Genomic DNA, 21,204 nt, shown 5'->3' with positions numbered 1-21,204 from the left:
TAATTCTTACAGTAATGTAGGGTAACTATAAGGAGCATGCAATTAGTGGTCTGGTCAATGAATAGAGCAGTTAATCAGCAGACAAAGGATGGGGCTCAGGACCTATTAGGCTGAAAGGAAGTGTTACTATTGTCACAGGCAGTAGGAATGCATGCAGACATGCCTTAAAGTTGAACTGTTTAAGGGAACTGTGTATGTCTTTTTGCTAAACCAGTTTTCCTACCTATTCCACTACTTGAGAGAGATTCATTTAAGGTTGCCTATTAGAAGTCAGAGACCATATGAGGTTTCAATAGACTGAACAGATTGCTTAGTGCAGTCTCTCACCTTAACAGAGGCAGCCCCCGGGTTTATCAAAAATTAAAGTGGCCAAAGAGATGCAAGACATCCTCTGTCGTCAGAAAAATGGCCAGTGAATGGAGGAGACCGATAAAGTTTAAAGCAGCCATTGTGTTGATTGTCACTCAGTCATACTCTGCATGTTTGTCTTCATAATGAACCTTGTTTGTTCTGAATGGTTGTGCTTTCAGTGCATGTAAATGTATGCAAATAGTCATAATAGTTTTAAAATGGTCGCTCTTATGGTAACAAATAACCTTTCTTACTTCTATGAAGCCGTGTCTTCTACTGCATCTATGGTTTTAAATGCAAAAATTACTCCAACTCCAGACAGTGTTGTTCCTTTTTTTTTTTTTTTTTTAGTTAGCTCCAGATCAGAACTGGCAATTGTTTCTTCCTTTGAAAACATATGTACCTCACGAATCCTGTGAAATGTTATGACATATGATGATTATAAAGAAAAAAGCTTTATCAATAAAACACTGCCCTTGAGAAACTCTTATTTCTAAGTAGGCATTGCTTCAAATAGAAAGTCACTTCTTCTCTTAAGTAAAATAGACACTTGGCATAAAAAAGCAGTAATTAAAATAACTTTTTTGGGTGGGAAAAAAGGGAATTGAACTTTAATAATTAACTTGTGTCCAGAGCCTAGTGTTTTTCTCAAAACTAAAAGTAATTTTTACTGTCTTCGTTGTATTAGCAGGTCTGTAGCTTTATCTCTTCTCATGGTATTCACATCAGCAGCAAGTAACGTTAGAAGAATAAAGTCTCTCAGGCTTTATTTTAAGGATTCAATTATTCTATATAATTAGCCCTGATTTGTTAAATATTTGAAACATTTTCTACACTTAGGTATGGAACAGCATACTGGAGTGATCAGAACCACAAATGACTTGTACCTTTACTCAGAAAATGCTTCTTATCAAATAATAAGGAAGATTAAGCCTAAATCTCTCTCTCTCTTTCTGTTTGGATTTTATTCCCACAAGAAATATCAGTTTTGTCCACAATATCTCATGTATTTCTATTCCCTTGAAATACAAAGAAGCAATGGATTCTGGTATAAATTGGGCAGATTTAATGAAATATATGAATTGTAATTTGTGCCTTGAATATAAAATACTTGAGCGAGGCATAAGGCACTTTGCTGATGTCATCATCACCCTTCTGTTTTTTCATTCTTCTGTGCCTGTGTTTTGCTTAATGAAACATTTAGGGGCTGTGGAGTTTTGGGACTAACAGTTTTTGTATGCTATACATAGAAAATCTTTCCAAGGTCACATTCTCCTTTACTCTGTCTTTTATGGTAGCAGGGCAGACTTACCCTGCAAGAGAAAATGAGAAAATGGTACTACTTCTACACTCAGAAGCAAGCTCTTCCATCATATACATGCTATGTATCCATTGAATTAGAAAGTGATTTCTCATCTGATGTCTGACAGCCTCAAGAAAGTGTCCGCTCAGTATCATTGATAAGTGCTATAGGTTTAAAAGAAAGTCTGCCCCCCACCCCGGTACTGATTTTCCTGTTGAAACATGGGTTCAGTCATGGGGGCTACTGATGTAGAAGGGGTCCAGAATAATTCTAAAGTCACTGAAATATTAGTTGGGGAGGTAACCTATTAATTGTGGTCTTCCATGAGAGAAGACCACGATATTACAGCTGGAATGCATGTTATGATAAAAATGATAAACACTCCTCAGTATATAAAGACAGATTAAAGGTCTTTAACCTTATTTTAAATTAACAGAATATCCATCTCTGCATCTCCCTTTACACAGACACATATATATTTTTACTAAGCAGTAAGTGGTGTTACTCTGATGGACAGTATAAGGTAGATTAGACTGCTCTAACAACTCTCTCGCAGCTCTGAGAACTTTTCTTCTCTTTCATAGTGTAGTTGCCCAGTTCTCAACTCTGCAAGAATCCCAGAGCAGAAAAAGGTTACAGATGCTAAGTAAAAATGTCATAACACTGTATTTTAAAGTTCATTAGCTTTACAGAAATCTGCTGCAGATGTCCTGTTACTTCTGGTAGAAGATGACATTGACTATCATAACATACGTATGGGTAGTTACTGTCTAATTTATGCTAGTTGTCTATGCCTCATCTGTTGTCAGAACAGAGAGAAAGTGTTGCTCTCTGGCCAGTTGTCCCATCAGTTTTAAGCTTTGTTCATGAGTACTTTTATTCTTTAAGTGACAGGTTTGACCCTGTTGATGTTGTTTCTGCTTCAGCTGGTACTGTCACCAAGTCCTCCTCCTGTTATAGAAGAGAACCCAGATGACTAATTAAAAAATACCTGGTTTTAAAAGGTGGTTGAAATGAAGTGAATATTTCCATAGTAAAAGTCATTCCTTTGTAACTAGTTCACGTATTAGTTATGCAGTATTTCCATCCTGAAGATTCATTTAAGGGGTCAGGCTATGGTATACACATACACAGCCAGTAAGTTATTTTCTCAATGAGTTGAGGAACTAATTTGTATCATGTATGGTACTGCTGAGAGAAATGGATCACTGAAGTCACCCATTGTTCCTTCCTGCCCTCCCTCCCCCACCCCCTTATTCCAAATATAAACCTAGAATGCGAGTTTGTAAGAGTAAACTATTTAAGTAGAAAACAATGACTGTGAGAGTGCCTCCTCCTTAACTGCAGGTTAGCCATGGAGACACCTAAGCTCCATAAGCAACTTTACTGTTGTAGGTGCTTAGTGTACAGCTGAGGCCCAAAACAGCTCTGTTTTGGCAGATCTCATTACTCTGCTCCTTAAGCTTGGTTGGGATTCAGAAATCAGGTGCTCTGGGAGCAGTTACCTGAGAGAGCTGATCTGGGAAATGTTCTCAGAGCACACAATATCCACGGACAGCTTTATTGCCTCACAAAATGCAGTGACAGCCGCTCCTGCTGGGAGGATGAGGCAGGCCCCTTTTACATAACATTCAGTGGCTAGATAGCCATCCAAGAAATATCTGAGGGGGTTTGCATCCATGTTGCATGTAACCTGTTAGACTGCCCTAGCTCCTAGAGTAGAAACTGGGCTGAGCTATCAGAGCAAAATAGTTGTAGTCCTTTAATGGCTTTGCATATGAAATGGTTTGTCTGGAATCTGAACCAGAATCAATTCAGTGACGCAGAAGAGAAGTAGAGATGGAGTATTGGTGTGGCATGGTCTGTGTGATTTGTCATAACAAACAAGCTGCTGTGTAGGCTGCTTACTGCAACTGTTGTATAACATTTTCTGTATACAGTTTCTTTAGTAAGCCTGCCTGACTGTAACAAAAGCATGAATTAAAATGGCTAGGAATAAGAAAAGTAGTCTTTCTGATGGCAGTGACGAAAGGACATTTCTTGTGACTGTTGCTCCTCAGTTCACTATAGTCTATACAGGAAATAAAACTGTTCGTAACCCTTTATTCCAACTGTGTTTGGCCTGTGATGATTTGGTCCATCTATGTACAACCTAGAAATTGTGGTTGAATTTATGACATTCTTACTGTATTGCACAATTTTTATGCATATCTACTTTTGTTATCCACCCCCTGCTGGAGGAGTAGAGGATGTTGTACCTAGTGAATATATTTTGGCTTGCATATAAGAAGGACTGGTGGTAGTGGGAAGATTTGTTTTCTTCCAAAGACCTGAAAAATGAAGAGCAGAAAATGTCCGCATTGTCAATAGCAGGATGGCAGGTATTAATTCACAGAAAGAGAGGAAAAACTTTTTTTTTTTTTAGTAATGAAATCTTTAGCTGAAGGACCAGAGGATGTAGAGGAAGTGGATCAACTGTAAAGATGCCCCATGTCCTAAAGACAAATTCTGAAATATATGAGATGGATTTTGGACAACATGAACTTCTCCCAGGAGTAAAGACCATGGTGATAGGAATTCGCCCAGAGTTGACACACCTCAGTTTGAATCCCTTCACTGTCTGCTATGCCTGCATCAGCTTCAAGATTCATGTGATCCCTGAGTTGCACATAACTTTCTTCCTATTCACGTTTATGTCTTACTATCACAAAGTAAGAACAGTCACACAGGATCAGACTAAACATCTGTCTAGCCGGGTATCCTGTTTCTGACAGCAGCCTGGAGGAGAGTATGAGGAAATGTCAAGCGTGTAATGATCCTTTCTTGGTGTACTCTCTTACCTTCTACTGAATCATGGCTTTGGGACTTCCTGAGCCAGAGATAATATTAACATTTTTCATCCCTCCTCTCAATTCCATTAGTGGTGCAAGCCTTGGAGACTTATTTTCTATTTTATTCAAACCCATTTTCTCATATACAATATCTTATGTAAGCACTTTTTCATGGGCTGAACTGCAAAGCTCCTACATATTTTTCCCTGTTTAAATTCCTCTTTGGAACTCAGTTCTTCCTTGACTTCTACCTTTATAAATACATTTATTTCATTTGTGTTCTCTGTTAGTTAGCCACTCATTTATGTGAGGGGAAGGGTGTGGGGGTCTCCAGGGAAGCTGCGGGCTGTACAAGCTCCAGCAGGATGGCTCCATTTTAGTTGCTGTACTAAAAAACAGGGAGGAGCTAAGGCACTCAGTCCAAGACAAAATACTTGAAAGCTAACAGTTCCAGGAGCCTTTCAACTCCAGAAACGTAGTGTTTCTGTGCAAGACAAAACGTACACACTCCAGGCCCCAGTATGACAGGAACCAAGCCAATTGCTGCTGACACTGTTTTTGAGTGACGTAGGTAATCAAATAGTAAAATAACTGATTTGGCTCCTGGTACCCAACAGGTTGTGGCTGGCTCTTTTCTAAATCAAACCTTGTCTGAAAAGCATAAGCGGTGTTACACTGTATGCTGCCTCCCTCCCCCATCGTTGCAGCAGGAAGTAAATGCCTCTGTGAAAGAACTGTGGTGTGAGCAAACACAATATTGAGCCAGAAAATGTGTATTCAGGAGCATGTGAAAACCTGAAGGAAAATGTAGATCTAAAATAAACCCCATACCCAACAACTACTTCCCAGTACCGGCCAAGAATAAAGGAATTTAAAATCATTCGGTGCTTCGATTTTTAGAAAATACATTCTAGTAGTACTGTGATTGTGAGTTAGGCCAGTTCTGTCCAGCTTCGGTATTGGCATCTTCATCTGGAGAACTTGATAGGCAAATGGTGGTATTGATATATTGTATTGAACTTGATGGTGGTATTGAACTTGATAGGCAAATGGAGAGTGGATCCTACTCTTTGCAGCTGTAGATGTGTAAGTGTCTGAGCTCCTACATTTGAAAAATTGCCCTTACTACTAAACTGTTACAATTCTGACTACTCAAATTCTTATCTTAATATCAGAAAAGAAGGAATAAGGAAGGAAGAAGTAATCTCTAAAAAGTTCATACACAGGAAAGAAACAAGAAATATTACTGAGTCATTGTTTGTCACATGGTTGCCCTCTCTAGATAAGACAAAAAGGTTACCATTTTTTTTTCTATTGTTACTTTTACATGTTGATGGGTTAAACTGAAGTGATTAAGCCACTGGAGCAGAAGATGAAGTCTATGTGTCAGCTAACGCAGTGCTGACCTGTGCTTTCTAGTCTCTGCGGGAAGGTTCTCTTCTGCTTTAGCATCCTGTCAGCTAATATGAATGCTCTTAATCCTACTATATTTTGTAGTATAGGCCGGGCCAAAAACATGTCCTTATAATTCAGTCCAGGCAAATTAGATGATATTAAGGGACATGTTGAAAGGGTTTGCCTTCTAGGCAAACTCATGATTGTATTGCTCAAATGTTTCACTGTGAAAGCAATGTCTTGTTCCTCCTCTCAGTGTCGCAGGAAAAAAAAACAGGCTAAAATCACCTTTTCCATCTTCCCCTTCACTTCCATCTCTCAACAATTTTGATGCCATGCAAACCTCTTTATGCATCTCCTTTTTTTTTTTTTTTCAGATCAATCCTCCTCCTACAACAGTTTCAAATTTAGAATTCTCCTATTCTTGTTGCCACATCTTTCCTTCTGCTAGCCATCTCTCAAGTCAGTCAAACGTTGCTGTATTTGCTAGTGACAAACCGATAAAAGAATCTGGTGAGAAACCTGGCTACAATAAATGGGAAAAAAAAGGTCTTTCTATCATAAGTTATGCCCTGCTTTTGCATTCTGCTTCTAAACTCTTGTGTGTTGAGATCAATTTTCAAGGGACTGACCATTAGTTAATTTTACACGTTCTGGATCGAAACTACTTTTGGGTAGAATAAGTTGGAAGCCACTTGTTAGAAACCTAGCAGCAATGCTAATTATTTTGTTCTGTTTTCAGGTTTTTCAATTGCACAGGATGATATACTAGTGGAAAAAAAAAGTGTTATTTTAAATTTCAGTGTTAGGAGTTTTTGCTCTTTCTGTGCATGGAACAGCAAAACTGGTAATAGTAGACTAGAAAGGATTTGGAGGTGAGAATTTTTCATACATATATATATATATATATATATATATATTATTTTTCTCCTGGGCTGGACTAATATCACATCAACGAAATAAAGTAGCTGCCATATTAGTGGCAGAGTCAGAGCTTTGGTCATAGTTTTATGAGAGTTACTATTTTTGGGAAATAAAACTATGTACCTTCTAACTTTTGCATGCTTGCCTTTTGTGCTGCCTTGTGGCTGTTATTGGGGGTTTCCTGCCTCTGATGAAGAACATTAGACAAAGCACCAACAATTACTCAGAAAGAGAATCATGTACGCATGGCAGGTATCATGGGTGAACTATGGGCTTGATTAGTCTCTTGATATGCAAAGTAGATACGAGTCTCTGAGGAATGGAGTACAAATGCAAGTAAAGATGAAGACAAGAGTCTTACGTTTTCACATGGCATGGAGCGCAGTATGACAAGTGATACTCTGATTAAAGTGATGGAAGAAGGGCACAGGTCCAGTGAGTCATGTACTAGTCTCTAAGGCTACGTCCAACAGTCTTTGGCATTGACTTTCTGTGCTGATGATCTGGGGCTGTTTTGTAAACATCCAGACTCTGAATCCACTCCTCTATGCCTGCTTTATCTTCAGAAGGAGGGGTGGTTGTTGAAATACGACTTTGTGCGGGTGCCAGTCATCACCAGATTCACTATGAAACTGTATTTCTGGACTTTCAGTAGCCCTATCTGAGCTACTCTGTCCTGGCCCAGCTATATTGCCAAGACTACACCATTTGTATCCATCCACAGATTAGCTATTACTCTGTACAAAGTAGTGTTGTTGCTGCTGAAGTTGTGGATCACCTTTCAGTGGAAGCAGAGGTAGGCTGTTGGCAAGGCATCGTGCAGGAGTGGCAGAAATGTACCATATGTATGGAACTCCCCCTGCCCATGACATGCATTGCAAAGATGTGGTGGCTACTCGTAGTACGTGTTGAATTAGAACGGTGGTAGTGAAGGGATGGGTAATCCATCCACTGTGCTGTCTTTTTTACTCAAGTTACTATGAATTTTAATTCAATGAATTTTAATTCTCTGAAATTATGTGTATGTGGTATTGACTATGTAGTTTACCATGGGGCTTATTTACTATATTTTTAATTCTTAATGTCTGCTATCTTACCCATCATTTTATAGATGCACAAAGGGCTCTGAAAGCAGTTGTATAGTGAAATTTAGTAGTGCATGGTATATTTTAGTAGGTTTAAGAGCTTGTAAATTAATATAGTAGTTCTGAGAGCTTCAGGATATACCTGCCTGAAAAAATAGCAATGGTAACGTGATATGATATTTGTATGTTTGCTTTTAGTTTGCAGAATGTCTCTGAGAGACAAGCTTCCTGCTAGCCAATTTATTTTTTAGATAACAAGGACTGTCTAGAAGTACATTCAGAAGGAAAACACAGTAATTAATTTGTCACTGAAACCTGAGGGGTCCTCTTCCTCGTATAGGTGATAATGAAGGTTTTGCATGTAATTAGCAGGAATAATTAGCACATTTCTGGTAACAAATAGACTGAGTGGTTCTCTGCAAATAAATTAATTGTTGTGCTAACACAGGCAATTGTCTCTTTATTGTCTGACAATGCCCCTTGTTTGCACTAAAGCTTATTTCAGACCTTAGCAGCTTTACACAGATAGGAAAGAGAATCTATAAAATCGTGCCTCATCCATCTGCTTCTGAGAAACTTCAAGACCACCAAGGGACTTGTTTGTCAAGACTTGTTAAACAATTTGTAATCTTGAACATGTGTTTCACTATATTAACAAATGAATTGTTCAAATTAACTTAGTGGGTAAGCCAGCAAAACCACACTATCAATCAAATCCGGAGTCCGGGCATCTAGGAAAAGAAATGTCTGAAAAATAATATAGCAGTAAAATCATTGCAAAGCTTTGTGGAAGCCGAATGAATCCCAGAATGTTGCATATAATCACACAACCAAGCAGAACTGTTTTTATGTAGTAGATGTTCCTCATAATGCAAGATCACATTGTGATGTGTGTACTCTGCTTCGCTGCTGTAAAAAGCTAAGGCTTCACAGGTCTGCTACCATACCCTCTGAGCTGCCTTCATTTAGACAAGGCTTAGTCAGCCCATATTGTCTGTATTTGTTGTTTTTTGAAGATCTAAAAAGCTGCTGTTGAGCTAGTCTTTATTTTTTTTCATTCCTTTCCCCTCTCTTTTTCCCATGTTTCCTCTCCTCAGACGTAACTGTTATCTTGGCAACAATCTTACATTAGCTCCTGGGTCTCTATAAACATGGGAGCTGTGGGTTACCTTGATGTCTGCAGCTAAGTTTAGTCCCTTCCAAGGTGCCCATGGATGGAAGAGGGAGAGGAAAGGGAGAAAATATAGTTTGAAGATGGGACACTGCAGATATAGGATTGGGTAAAATTATAAATTTGTTTTGTGGGAAATAGTGTCTCCTTTATTTTTTGGTCTTACAGTTATAATTCTCCAGCATTCCTCTGGAATATAATCATGGGTGTCTTTTTTTCTTTGAGTGTAGGATTATTGTTATTTTTTTCTGAAATAACAATTTGTAATTTCATTTTCGGATGAGTATTTATATTGATGTGTGTTTTAATTTTCACTTTTTCATTATTTCCTAACCTGCCTCTAGTCCTTGTGGCACAGTGCAGGTTTTTTTTTTTTTTTTGTGAATCAATGTTGGAATAATAGTAGTATAAAAATTAAAATAAATCTCAAAACATGCTAGCAGTTTTTGGAATGAATTTCTAAAACTACAGCAAAAGAGCTGGTCCTGCATTTTTTAAAGAGAAATCTTGTTTGATAGATATGGTTTCCCAAGGAAAAAAAATCACTCTCCTAAACTGATGTTTTCCTGCATGAAGTACTTAACTGAAAATTTAACAATTGGACATGCACATCCCCTTTTTCTGCCTAATTTGAGAAATGCATCATACCATATCCATGTTTTTGTTGCAGTTGACTAATATTGTATATGGGAATTTAAAACAAAACATACAACCAATGCTTTTGCAAGCGTCTGTGCAATTGTGAAATTGCACATTGAAAAGGCTTGTCTATACTTGTAGCTGGTTTACTTCAGTCCATTTATACCAGTGTGGTGGTGCCTGTCAACCAGCTTTTTGTTATGAATCATGATAAGTGGCTCTGAAAGTGTTAAGATGTGGGCTGAGTCAGGTGAAACTCTGTAAGTGTAAAGGTATTCCCTACTAAAAGCTCCATTTGTGCATCTCTCTAGCCCCCCCAGGGACGTCCTGCAAAAATTTGTTTGGCTTCCTCTACTGTTTGTTTGCATGTCCACCTGATGTCCAATGGTCGTCATGCCAAGATAACTTCTGTGTATAAATAATACTCTGAAGAGGAATGCTGCACAGTCAAAACTTTTACTTTTATATGAAGTATCTCACTCTGAGCTAAGATTTGAACCTTATTAGCTAAATAGGAGAAATATAGTTATTGATGGTAATGTCAATTACTGGTTACTATGGAATTTTAGAAACAAATAGTTAGTAAAAGTGCGTACAGCTACTTTTACTTCAAAGTAGGGAAGAGGGCTTGCAAATGGCCTTCTTGAATGCTCAGGTCAGTTTTAGAACCTCTGCACTGCTTGGAAGGTGTGTGGTTTCTGTATGATGTGAAGGCTTCTTGCATTCAACTTTGTGATGTTTCTGCCTTCTGGAATTTTAGGCTACAGCTCTTTTGCTTGCCTAGTCTGGAGTAAATTTTCTATCTTATTTTTCTTTCCTCTAAATAAACCAATACACAACCAGCACTTACACTCACTGTGTGGGGTGTCTCTACCTGTATGTTCTCTCTCTCTCTTCACATACTTTCAAAAAACCCAGCTGACAAAGGTGGTGGCACTGCAGGAGTTAAATAATAGTGAGCTTGAAGGAAAACCAGTTTTGCTGTAGCTGCAGAGGAAGAAAAGCATTAGAATTATTTTTCTGGCTCACAGTTTCATTACTGCCCTCAGCTTTGAGCCAACATGAGGTATCGTGAGGTAATTTGGCCAAGTCATAGTACATAACACATCTCAAAGAAGAAAGATATTTTATGGCAATTCAAAAAAATGCTTCTTTTTGATTCCTGCAAAATTCTGTTTATCTTCTACTGTGCTGATTGTTGACAGCTAGAGAAGAGATGTTAAGCCAAAGTATTATTGACATTATGCAGAGGTGGCAATAGCAGTCCTGATATAGACTGACTGAATAGTTAACACAGTCTGTGAACCCTTACTCCCTTGCCCTCCTGTGGGTCCCCCCGCAGTGCTGGGTGCCAATGTATTATGTTCTGAGGGTCTGAAGCTCCCTTCTTGCTGCGTTCCACAGTGTGGCTCTGTTAATGCAGGGTTGTGCATTAAATCCCAAGATGGCTTTGGAATGCCCAGTTGTGTAGAAGCAATATGTTCAACCATGTGCTGAGATACACCTTTCTACGAGGATCTCACCATGGGGTGCATCTGTGTACCTGGTCATATGTTGGCAGTACGCGCAGTCCCAAATGGTCGCAGGCTGGGGTGGGTGCCTGGATGTGTGCTGCAGCCAGAGGGCTGGGCATCATGAGACAATGGATTAAAGGACTGTATGATTTGTGCTAGCGACAGATGTTGACAGAAGAAAGATAAAATCTAGAATTAATATTGTTCTTGTTAAAATGCTTCCTTTGGTGTTCATCCTGCCTGCTGAGATATGGTATTCCTATTTGAACGGCTGAATTCTGAACTCCATGCACGGAATTTGGTAGGATGAACGAAGTGTGGTTCCTTAGCTTTTGAATAAAGCAGTCAAGAGATTTGACTTCTGTTGCTTTGAAGACTCCTGTATGTGATGACGGCATAGTGGTAGTAAAATAGAAGTCTTCTCCCTTTACCTGCATTCTGTTTGTAACAATGAGCTAAATTCACGTTCTTTGTCTTTTGCTTTATGGAACCACTCACAAATTTGTTACTGCAGCACAGATTAAAGTATCAGATTCTGCGTAATCTCAGTGCTTCATCTCCATTGGGTTTCTAGGTGAATAACTTGCAAAAGTGAAATATATCAGGATGTGACAGATGCATCTTAGCAAATTTCTGCAGTGATTCTACAAAAAATAACACTAGAACCTCTTGGAATCATACACAACACCACTGTGCATACTAATGAGTAATGCAGACACAAGAATTTGTAATGTTTGCCTCAATCATGTTCTACAAAGTTCTCAAATATGGTCCAAAATCCAGTATAGAGGGGAACAACCTTGGCGAACAGGTGGTTTAATTTTTCATGCTGGTTTTCTCTAAAGGCTCAGTAATACTGATAACCTTCAAAGGCCTTATGGAATTTGCTTTTAGCCATTGCTGGTAGCCTGACTTTATGTGGTAGGATTAACAGAGAACACTTACAAGAGCTGAAAAAGGTTTTCTTTGGCTGTTGTTTAGATTTTTTCCTCTTGATTTAATTTTAATCTAATCTCTTCTGGGCAGCAAGCAGAGCTGAAAAGCGAGTGACTTTTTATCTAAATTGAAGTGATAGCAATTGATCAGGTTTTCATCATCTGTCTTTGCTGTCATTGGAGCTTCCTTTGTGATCTGCAGTTGACTTAGGGAAATGAAAACTTAATTGAATTCTTTAGATAGATGTATGTTTATAGATAGGTATGTTGAAGCATGGTGGTGTAGGGCACAGTTCTGTTCCTTGCCATGAATAGAATAGCTTTATTGATTTCACTAAGAGCAGGAACATACCTTTGAGAAAGCAGGATGAAACTTAGTTTTGCACCATGACTTGGGAACTGGTCATGGTGACTGACAGTAGAAAAGACAAATGGGTCATCCTAGTAAGGTTCCAGGTATATGCTCATTTCCTACCTTTTGCTTTTTGTTACTTAGAAAAAGGTTGAGAAGGCTTCAAAAATAAATATTTTGCAAAAATATGCTAGTCCCACCACGTCTGTAGAAAATGATAATGTGCATAACACTACAACGTGCTGCAACTGAACATTCGCTACAACAGTGTTCTGAGGCCTTATTCCAGGTAGTTATATTGTCAGTACCAACCCTTTTAGTCACTGTGCACTGATTCCAGCAGCATACAGGGAATTCTTCCAGTCCAAGTTAAAACATTAAGTTCTTAACATAGTTTTCTGATTACAAGCTCTGTGCTGCTTTTTAATTTAGACAGCAAGCTCCTTGACCAAGGATTTGATCAAATGAGGGACAAAAAAATAATAAAAAAAATTACTAAAACAATGCCTTGAACCTGGTTTTAAATTTAATTCTCTTTAGAATGGAGCAGGGCATAATTTCAACATTTTTTCACTGAATAATTGTATTTCGAAATGTCTTGACATTGAAACAGATTAAGGAGTTTGGAAGTACGTACGATATTTATTGCAATAAATGCCCTTAAGTTCTTGCTAATTCACCATATATTTTCAGAGCTCATCTAAGCATTAGAGTAAACATGGGCAGCTCAGATTATTATGGAACATAGGAGAAACATCTAAGATTCAGATGTTGTAAACCATAAACATAAAGGATTTTTTTTTTTCCTTCCTTTCTCATATTGTGTAGATGGCTTTTCCCCTGTATTCAAGGGCAGAAAAAAAACAGTGGCTCAGAGCAAGAGTCTTTTTTTTTTGTCTGGATCTTTACCCATTGCTCATTCTTAATGACGCTGACTGAAATTCACCAACAAAACGCTCTGAAACATTTATTCACTTTCATAGTCTATAAACTGCAAATAGCAGCTAAGCCTTCATTGGGCCTTTTTAATATTCCAGAGAAGTAAAAATAATTTCTATGAACATTGGAGTTTAAACATTGCTAATACTAATCAACAGCTTCCAGCAGTCAAGTAAACAACTCTTATTGAAGTTAAGGGTAAAACTGCAATATGTTTGTCAGTAGCAAGACAGGTTCTAGGGGGCAGCATCTTCTTCTGCCCCTGACAGTGTTATTAATTCCAGCCACTCATCACTGTCATTTAATCTGAATGAGTGCATGTAGTCTGAAAGTTGCTGTTGTTGGCACTGTCATTTTCTAGTCTGAGGAGTGTTTATTGCTTTGATAGTAGAAAATGAAATCATATGTCCTGATCTAATAAAATGCTATAGATGTTGTCACTGAATGCTGAAATCTAAAGATATGTAATGAAATAGACCTGATTATGTCTGTGAGCATTCAAAGAGGTATCTGTGGATTACTGTCATAAATTACTTCTACTGCTTAATAAGAAAACAAGAATGAATAGCCTTAAACTTTAGCAGGAGTGAGAAAACTTTAAGAATGAATCAGAAAACCTTGTCAGTAAGAAATATGAATAGGCTAATATGACCTCTGTAATTTTGAATTCATTGTTAGGTTGAGGTTCAGCCACAGAATCTTCTTTTTGTGTGGAGGGGCTACGAAGGGAGGACTGCAGTAGAAAAGAACAAAGAATGGTCTGCTGTCAGAAATAAAGGTATTGGGTTAGGTTTATATATAAAGTACATAAAGACTACATAGCAAAAATCTTCCATGTGTTCATAATACCAAGTTCCAACCCAAGGTAGCATAGCTTTTTAATGGCTGGTAAGAATCAGTTTCAATTATAAGAAAGATGGATCCCAAATTCAGATTAATTTTTTTGACTTCACAAAAAGTGGTTGAGATATTTGCCAAGTTTCAAAGTCTACAAAGTCAACTCAGCCCTCATAGGAGCAATTATGCAATAGCAAAGGCTGCCAAGGGCTGTTTTGTAACCAGTATCACTGGAATATGCAAGACTCAACAAGATACTTATCTGTCGGGGTGGTGTAGGATTAGTGAATTTATGCTGCAGGAAGCTTGGACTCAGATAGCCTTTGAAATCCTACAGACTGTAATTTTTCCTGATGCATATGATTCTAGGAACACATTGTAAGAGAAGTTACATAATGGGATCAGCATTAAAAAAGAAAATGTATATATTTTTCAAACTTTTTAAAACATTTTAAAATCTTTTATGCTTTCTTTCAAAATAGTCTTTTTTTTTCCCGATGAGAATACATTTTACATAAAGTGTCTGATACCAAAAGTGAAAAAGAGAAGAAAAATCACATGTGTAGAGTTTAGTTATGATTAACCTTTAATAATGGTCATTGACTGTTTTCAGATAGTAGCAGCCCTTCATAATCACTTTTTCATGAGAAGAATAGATGATCTGGATTTGGTTACTCGGAGATTTTCTTCACCAAAATGGGAAAATGCAGTTTCACATAAGGGATTATCAGGCATTTAGTGAGAAGTAAAGTGTTCAAAAAAACTCCTGTCCTTGTGATACAGCCGCTAGGTAGGAAGTTTCCTCCTCTACAAACTCTGTGCATCAACAGCATTTTTTTTTTCCTTTCCACAGCCATTAGCATTCTTATAGGTCTGGTTGCAGCTTCTGGGCAATGGCTTTGTGAGGGCAGTTGTCTTTTATTGAAAACATATAGAATGTGGTCCAAGGAACTTTCAGTTTCTGGAGAGGTTAGATAAACTTCCATTCACAGCCAGATCTGCCTGTGAAATTATAAGACATCTAGACAGTCATCTAGTCCAAACACCTGCCCAAAGCAGGGTGAATATCACGGTTAGACAGTGTTGGAGAAGAAGTATTTGACCAGTCCAAAATTCCCAGTGAGTCCCAGAAAGGTGAATAGGCCTTTGAGGATGCAAAATTGATGGATGCTCCTCAAATTTACTGAACACCACTGAAGTTATCAACATTTGTGCTTACATACACTAGTAACACTTAATTTTGCCATTTCTTCCTGGAAATTTGTTATTTCTCTCTTCACGATGCTCTCTTATCCTCAGTCTTCCAATTTATTTTAAACCATTTTTTAGCAGTTTTCTTTGTTCATATTCTATGAATAGATTACCTGTGACAATACTTCAATTTATGTCTTTTTATTTTATTTTATTTATTTATTTATTTATTTTCAGAGGTTCCTGTAGGTTTTGGAAGGATCAAGAAACATCCTCCCATGCTCCTGTGTTCTTTCTCTTTGAGTGAGCCAGCTGAGTGGACTGTCCATGCTAGCTATTGAAGCAAGAATATCCTGTGAAGGATAAATTAACTTTGAGACTGTATCAAATAATTAAAAATATTAAGTCATAATTTTTTCTTTACCCAATTGCTCCAGAGTCCTGTGAGACTGGTATGACCACAGTTTATTTCATATAACTTCATGTATTTTGCGGAAGCATAATAGATCGGAATGAAGTAACTCTTAATGATAGATGAGCACTTCCAGAGGGCAAGTCAGCTGACTCAAGCTGATAGTTTGCAGTACAGGATTTCTCTGTTGAGAACCGTGCCCATCTTTATGTCCCCCTGACTTAGCAAATCATTATCACTGATGGCTTGGCTACACGTTCACCTAGTCAAGAGTATCCACTCCATAATTATTTCTGAATACTTGTAAGTGCAAATGTATTTATTCCAACAAAATCTCCCCATGCAGTTGGTTATTCCTAATTGTTCATAATAGACATTGAAAGTTTACATGCACTTTTAATCCTAGGTGAAGCATAATCAGGCTCTAAGAGAGTCAGTAATGTTAACAATCTTTTCCTGCAGTTACAGTGCTTGCTAATAGGTGTTTTCATCCAAATGTTATAGCCTTAATTTATCTCACCTAACTGTAGCACTAGACTGAGATTTCACTGCCAAGAATATTGTATTTTATCCTATTTCTTCAGCTAGACACCTATGGATAAGGCTTCCTCATAAAGCTTATCACCATATCAAATGTAGTACTTGTTTTCTAGAGATGTTTGTGTTTCTCTGTGATTACAGAAGGATCCTGAGAAGGGAGGGTACCTATTTAAGGACCTCAGCTAACTGCTGGTGTTCTGTGGGATGAATCTGGACCAGGGTCACTGAGACCTCCATCTGCACAGAAGAAGATGTTCAGACTTATGTTTAGACTGATATATTTATATAACCTTTAGAGCACCATGAAGTTTTATGGGTCTCCTTATGTAGTTTATTTTCTGTGGTTCTCATCATAATTTTAAAGAAAATTTTCATTGTATACTTTGAATATCAATGAGACAGTGATTTCTGCCATGCTTTCAATTTCATTGTAGCTTGGACTCCAAAACTCCATGATTTTCCTGTTTCTGATAAAATTGTAATTAGTGTGGTATCTAGAATGGCTCGGGTGAGTGTGTGTAAGGAGAATAAAGGTACACGTGTGAGAAAGTTCCTGTGGATAATGAAATGCAGAGGAAATAACCTAAGACGCACGCATACAAGAGAAAACCCAAAATGTTGGTTCAGAAGAGTAGAAATGCAAAAGACAAAGACAGTGCCCTGAAGCTGATTGTAGTTTACAGAAATAGGCTGGGCAGTGAGTTGTGGTGGGTGAATGACCTCATGAAACTTCTGCTCACACTTTATAGGTGGGATGGAAGTTGAGGCAGAAATTTTTTGATTCCGTACCTAAATCTGATAGGACCTGCAAGCTGGAAACCTAATTCAAACAAAATGCTATAACTTGGCATGAAGAATGAGTATCAGTTATCTATCTGGGGACTGCAGTTCCTGCTCTAGCTTTGGGACACCATAATGGAAAGTAGCAATGAACTGTATCTTCTGAGGAAATCAGTTGTTCTATTTTGAATAAAATCATTTTTTTGCCCATGAAAAGATATTCTTAAAGGTGGCATCCTGCAAAAAAACCCTCCCCCCCTCAAAAAACAAAGTACATTTTCATACTGACACCATGAGAGAGATTCATCTAAGCTTTCTATAGACTGGAAACAATCAGGATAGTGAAGACCATTCATTTCATTTCTACATACAATGTGAAGATCTGAGGTGGGTGTGAGCCAGAAGCATGAAGTTAGCAAAGTGAACTTTCCTAGAATGTAACGTGTATTTACATGAACCATTTGTTAAGTGATTTCAGACAGACACATTTGCATCTGATGTATCGGACTGTAGATAATTTACAGAAATAAAGTTTGTAAGTTGGCTGAGTAAATTCATCAGGGTAAATTTACACCCCCCCCCCCCAATCTGCTCTTGGTCCAGTTTTCTCTCATGTGGAACAGCTTTCCTGTTGCACTGAACCTTGCCACTTACCTATGTGACATTTTCTTTCTTTATTTAGATAGAGCCAGTAATTCTAGACACTTCTGATAAAACCCCAACCCACTGAAAGTAGTAGGGAAACTCCTGTGGATTTCCATGAGGATTTCTCTATTCTACAAAATAAACTTTCTGATGAAAGCAAAATGCATTTAAACTTCTGCTTTGTGTTAGACAGTGAATGTAAAAACTGTGACCATACCTAATTAGATCACATTCTCCATTACACTGTTTTGAGGCTATTTGACCTGTACCTAATTAAGGAATTACCATTTCTGGGTGCAGCAATCTAGATGTGGAACTTGAAAGTCCCATATCACCTTCAGCTTATATTTTAATCAAAATGTAAATATTTCTTTGTGTTTTAACCAGTTTCTAGCTCTGATGCTGTTGGCAATAGACAGATTTAATCTTTTAATACTTTTTTTCTGTAAATTATTAATAAAATGTTAAGAATAGCCATCTGATATAAATCCCATGCAAAACAATTCTTGCCATTTTATGTTGAATAGATACTTCAAATTCTGATCTTCTGCTTTCTGTCTATACTTATTTAGTCTCATAATTTTCCTTATCCAGTCTCAAAATTTTTCTTAGGGCAGCTTATATTTAACACTGTATGCACCAGTCTATCAAATGAAAAAAATGTCAAAGGCTTTCCAATAGTCTAGATATCTCTTGCTGTTATAGCTTGTATCAAGGACTATTTCCCTTAGAACCTTAAAGTTAATAAGACTAGTTTGATGTAATTTGATTCATAAATCAAATATGATCTGGTTTTGTACATCTTTATGCAATTAATATATCTTGTATATCTTTAACTCTTCTGTTACTAACTTTTTAAATAGTCATTTCAAGTGGTGCTGAGGCTGAGTTAAAGCCACTGAAATTGAAAAAAAATCACCTATTTGAATCTCAATGAGTTCTGGAGTACATTATTTTTCCACTATTTGATTTTACAGATGGTTAAATAGCAGAGTCCAGCAATATGCTTGGTAACATGGTAGCTTAGATCAAAGTTATCTTAAGCACAATCCCTTTCCCTTCCCCTTTCCCCTCCCCTTCCCCTTCCCCTTATATATTTTGACATATATAAAAACATGTATGACTTACACAAAGACAAAGGAGGAAAAATAACAGTGAAAGCAGTAATGATTGTTTAAAGCTGGAGACCAACTGGAATGAAAACCAGGAGAGCACACCAAGACACTTTGTAAGGGCCTTAGGAGCTGAGAAAGGGAGTGCTATATCTAGTAGATGCAGATGACAAATTAGAAATGAAGCTAAAAGGGGGAGTAACCATGTTATTGTTGTGTTTATATGAATGCTTTTTCTTTTCTAAAAATGTTAGATACATGCGGTGGGTGCTTTTTATTTTATTTTTTTTTTCTCTGTAAGTTTTCTATTATCCAGCCATTCAGCAGCCTTGAGAGTCAAGACATCTGCTTTGGAGATGTACTCATGTTTTGATGAGACTTAAAGCATCGTGATTTTTGACATAGCACTGAAATAATATCTTTGATGCTTGACAACTGCTGGCTGCTTGGAATTTTTATTTATTTTTATTTTATTTTTTTTACATTTTCAGTGTGATGTTTGCTACTCGTAACATGAATGTACGTCATTTTGAAGAGCAGTTTTAATTCCCTTTATCCAAACAACTTTCTGTAGAAGTGATAAATTTGTAGAAGTTAACATTCTTCTGGTGGAGAATGTTGGAACAGCTCCGAATGTGTGTGTGTGAGAGTGCAGACTGGGGATAAAAGGCTAAGTGAAGTTTTGCACATGGTAGCAAAAAGATGCCATCATATGTAATGCTGCAACTGATATTATCATTTTGGCATCCCTGACCAGTGCTTACTGTACCTCACAGGGGAGCTGCAGTTGGGCTGCTGTCAGACTTCATAAAATACAAGCGAAGTCCCCAAGAAGCAGATGCAAAGGCTGTTACAGTGCTGCTAATGGAAGCTGTAAAACCAGATGGTGAACTCCTGACTCATATGGGTGAGCAATGCAGGAGCAGTCACATTGCTGTGGAATTACTGTGGCCATGGAGACTTAAAGAGAAGTATGATCATGCAGCGTAGGAGCAGACAACTCCTGCTGGCAGTAATGGCTGCCGCCTCTAATCTGTGGAGTGATCACAGACCCAGTTACGATTGATAGTTTACGCTGATGTTATGACAGCCCTTAGGGCAATTTCTGTGCAGCATTTTATTTTCTGTTTATTAAAGATGTCATCTGTCCAGCTGCTCTTCACCAGTGATATTCACTTTTCGCTGAGGCTAAATGGAGAGAACAGCAACCTCTGTTTATGTAGCGATGGTAGAAATAATATGAAGCCAGTGTCCAAGACTTTGTAAAAGCCAAACAGGAACCCAAACCTGTGGGATAAGAAGTTTTGGAGGGAATGCTTGCCACCTCAGCTGATGTGCAGCTGTCTGTGCACAAGAAACAGCAGTGAAAAGAAAGTCGAACAGAGAGAGGCAGAGATGGCAACAGAAAATGTAGAGATGTTTGCAGAGCTTAAATGTACAGTACTTACTAGAAGGACAGACTTAGATTCCAAAATAATTATATTCACCTTTGGTATTGCTTCTTTTTTCCCCGTTTGTTCAATAAAACAGACTTAGTACACATTCTTTCCTCCTCCAAATAGATGCAAATGAGCAAGGCCCCAGCTACTGGAAAGCTCTCAGTCAAATGGGAAACAAACTTTCCTTAATTTGATCAAGCCTCATTACCTATGGCAAATTTGAAAATGTGCCCAGGCTTCACCACTACTTTTGGGGTCACTCCTGTGAGGTGTTAAAAATTCTGTCCATAAGCCAGAATGATAGATTTTGTGAGGGATTTTAAATGTGCACGTAGCCCCATGACTTCAGTGGGACTATTTATATGCTTAAATTAAACGTGCTTATGTGTTGCACTGCCACAGAGCCAGTATGCTTGACACCCTACAGGATCCAGTCCTTGGAAATCAAACTAACACATTTTAGTGCCAAAATGGGGACAAAGGTCTTCTGAAAATCTGTCCTCCAAGTTAGGTGTCTAAATGTTAAATGCTGAGTTTTCTGAAACTCTAGCCTTTAAATATCAACACTGGTCATTTTTACTGATGACCATTTTAACAGAAATGTGCAGTCAGTATTTTTATTCCAATCCTAAATGCCTTTTATATATCTTCAGGTGGAGGTTTGTGAGTTAAATAACTCATGGGATACCATACTTTTTTGTATATTTTGTGGTTTTAGACACACAAATGTAGGTCTCTTGCAAACAGTGTAAGATCTAGTATTTAATGAAAATAAAACCCAGCACGTACTGAAAATGAAGTTACCTTTG

This window comes from Cygnus atratus, chromosome 2, assembly GCF_013377495.2.
Source record: "Cygnus atratus isolate AKBS03 ecotype Queensland, Australia chromosome 2, CAtr_DNAZoo_HiC_assembly, whole genome shotgun sequence".
NCBI classification, from domain to species: Eukaryota; Metazoa; Chordata; class Aves; order Anseriformes; family Anatidae; genus Cygnus; species Cygnus atratus.
This window is presented reverse-complemented; position numbering follows the sequence as displayed.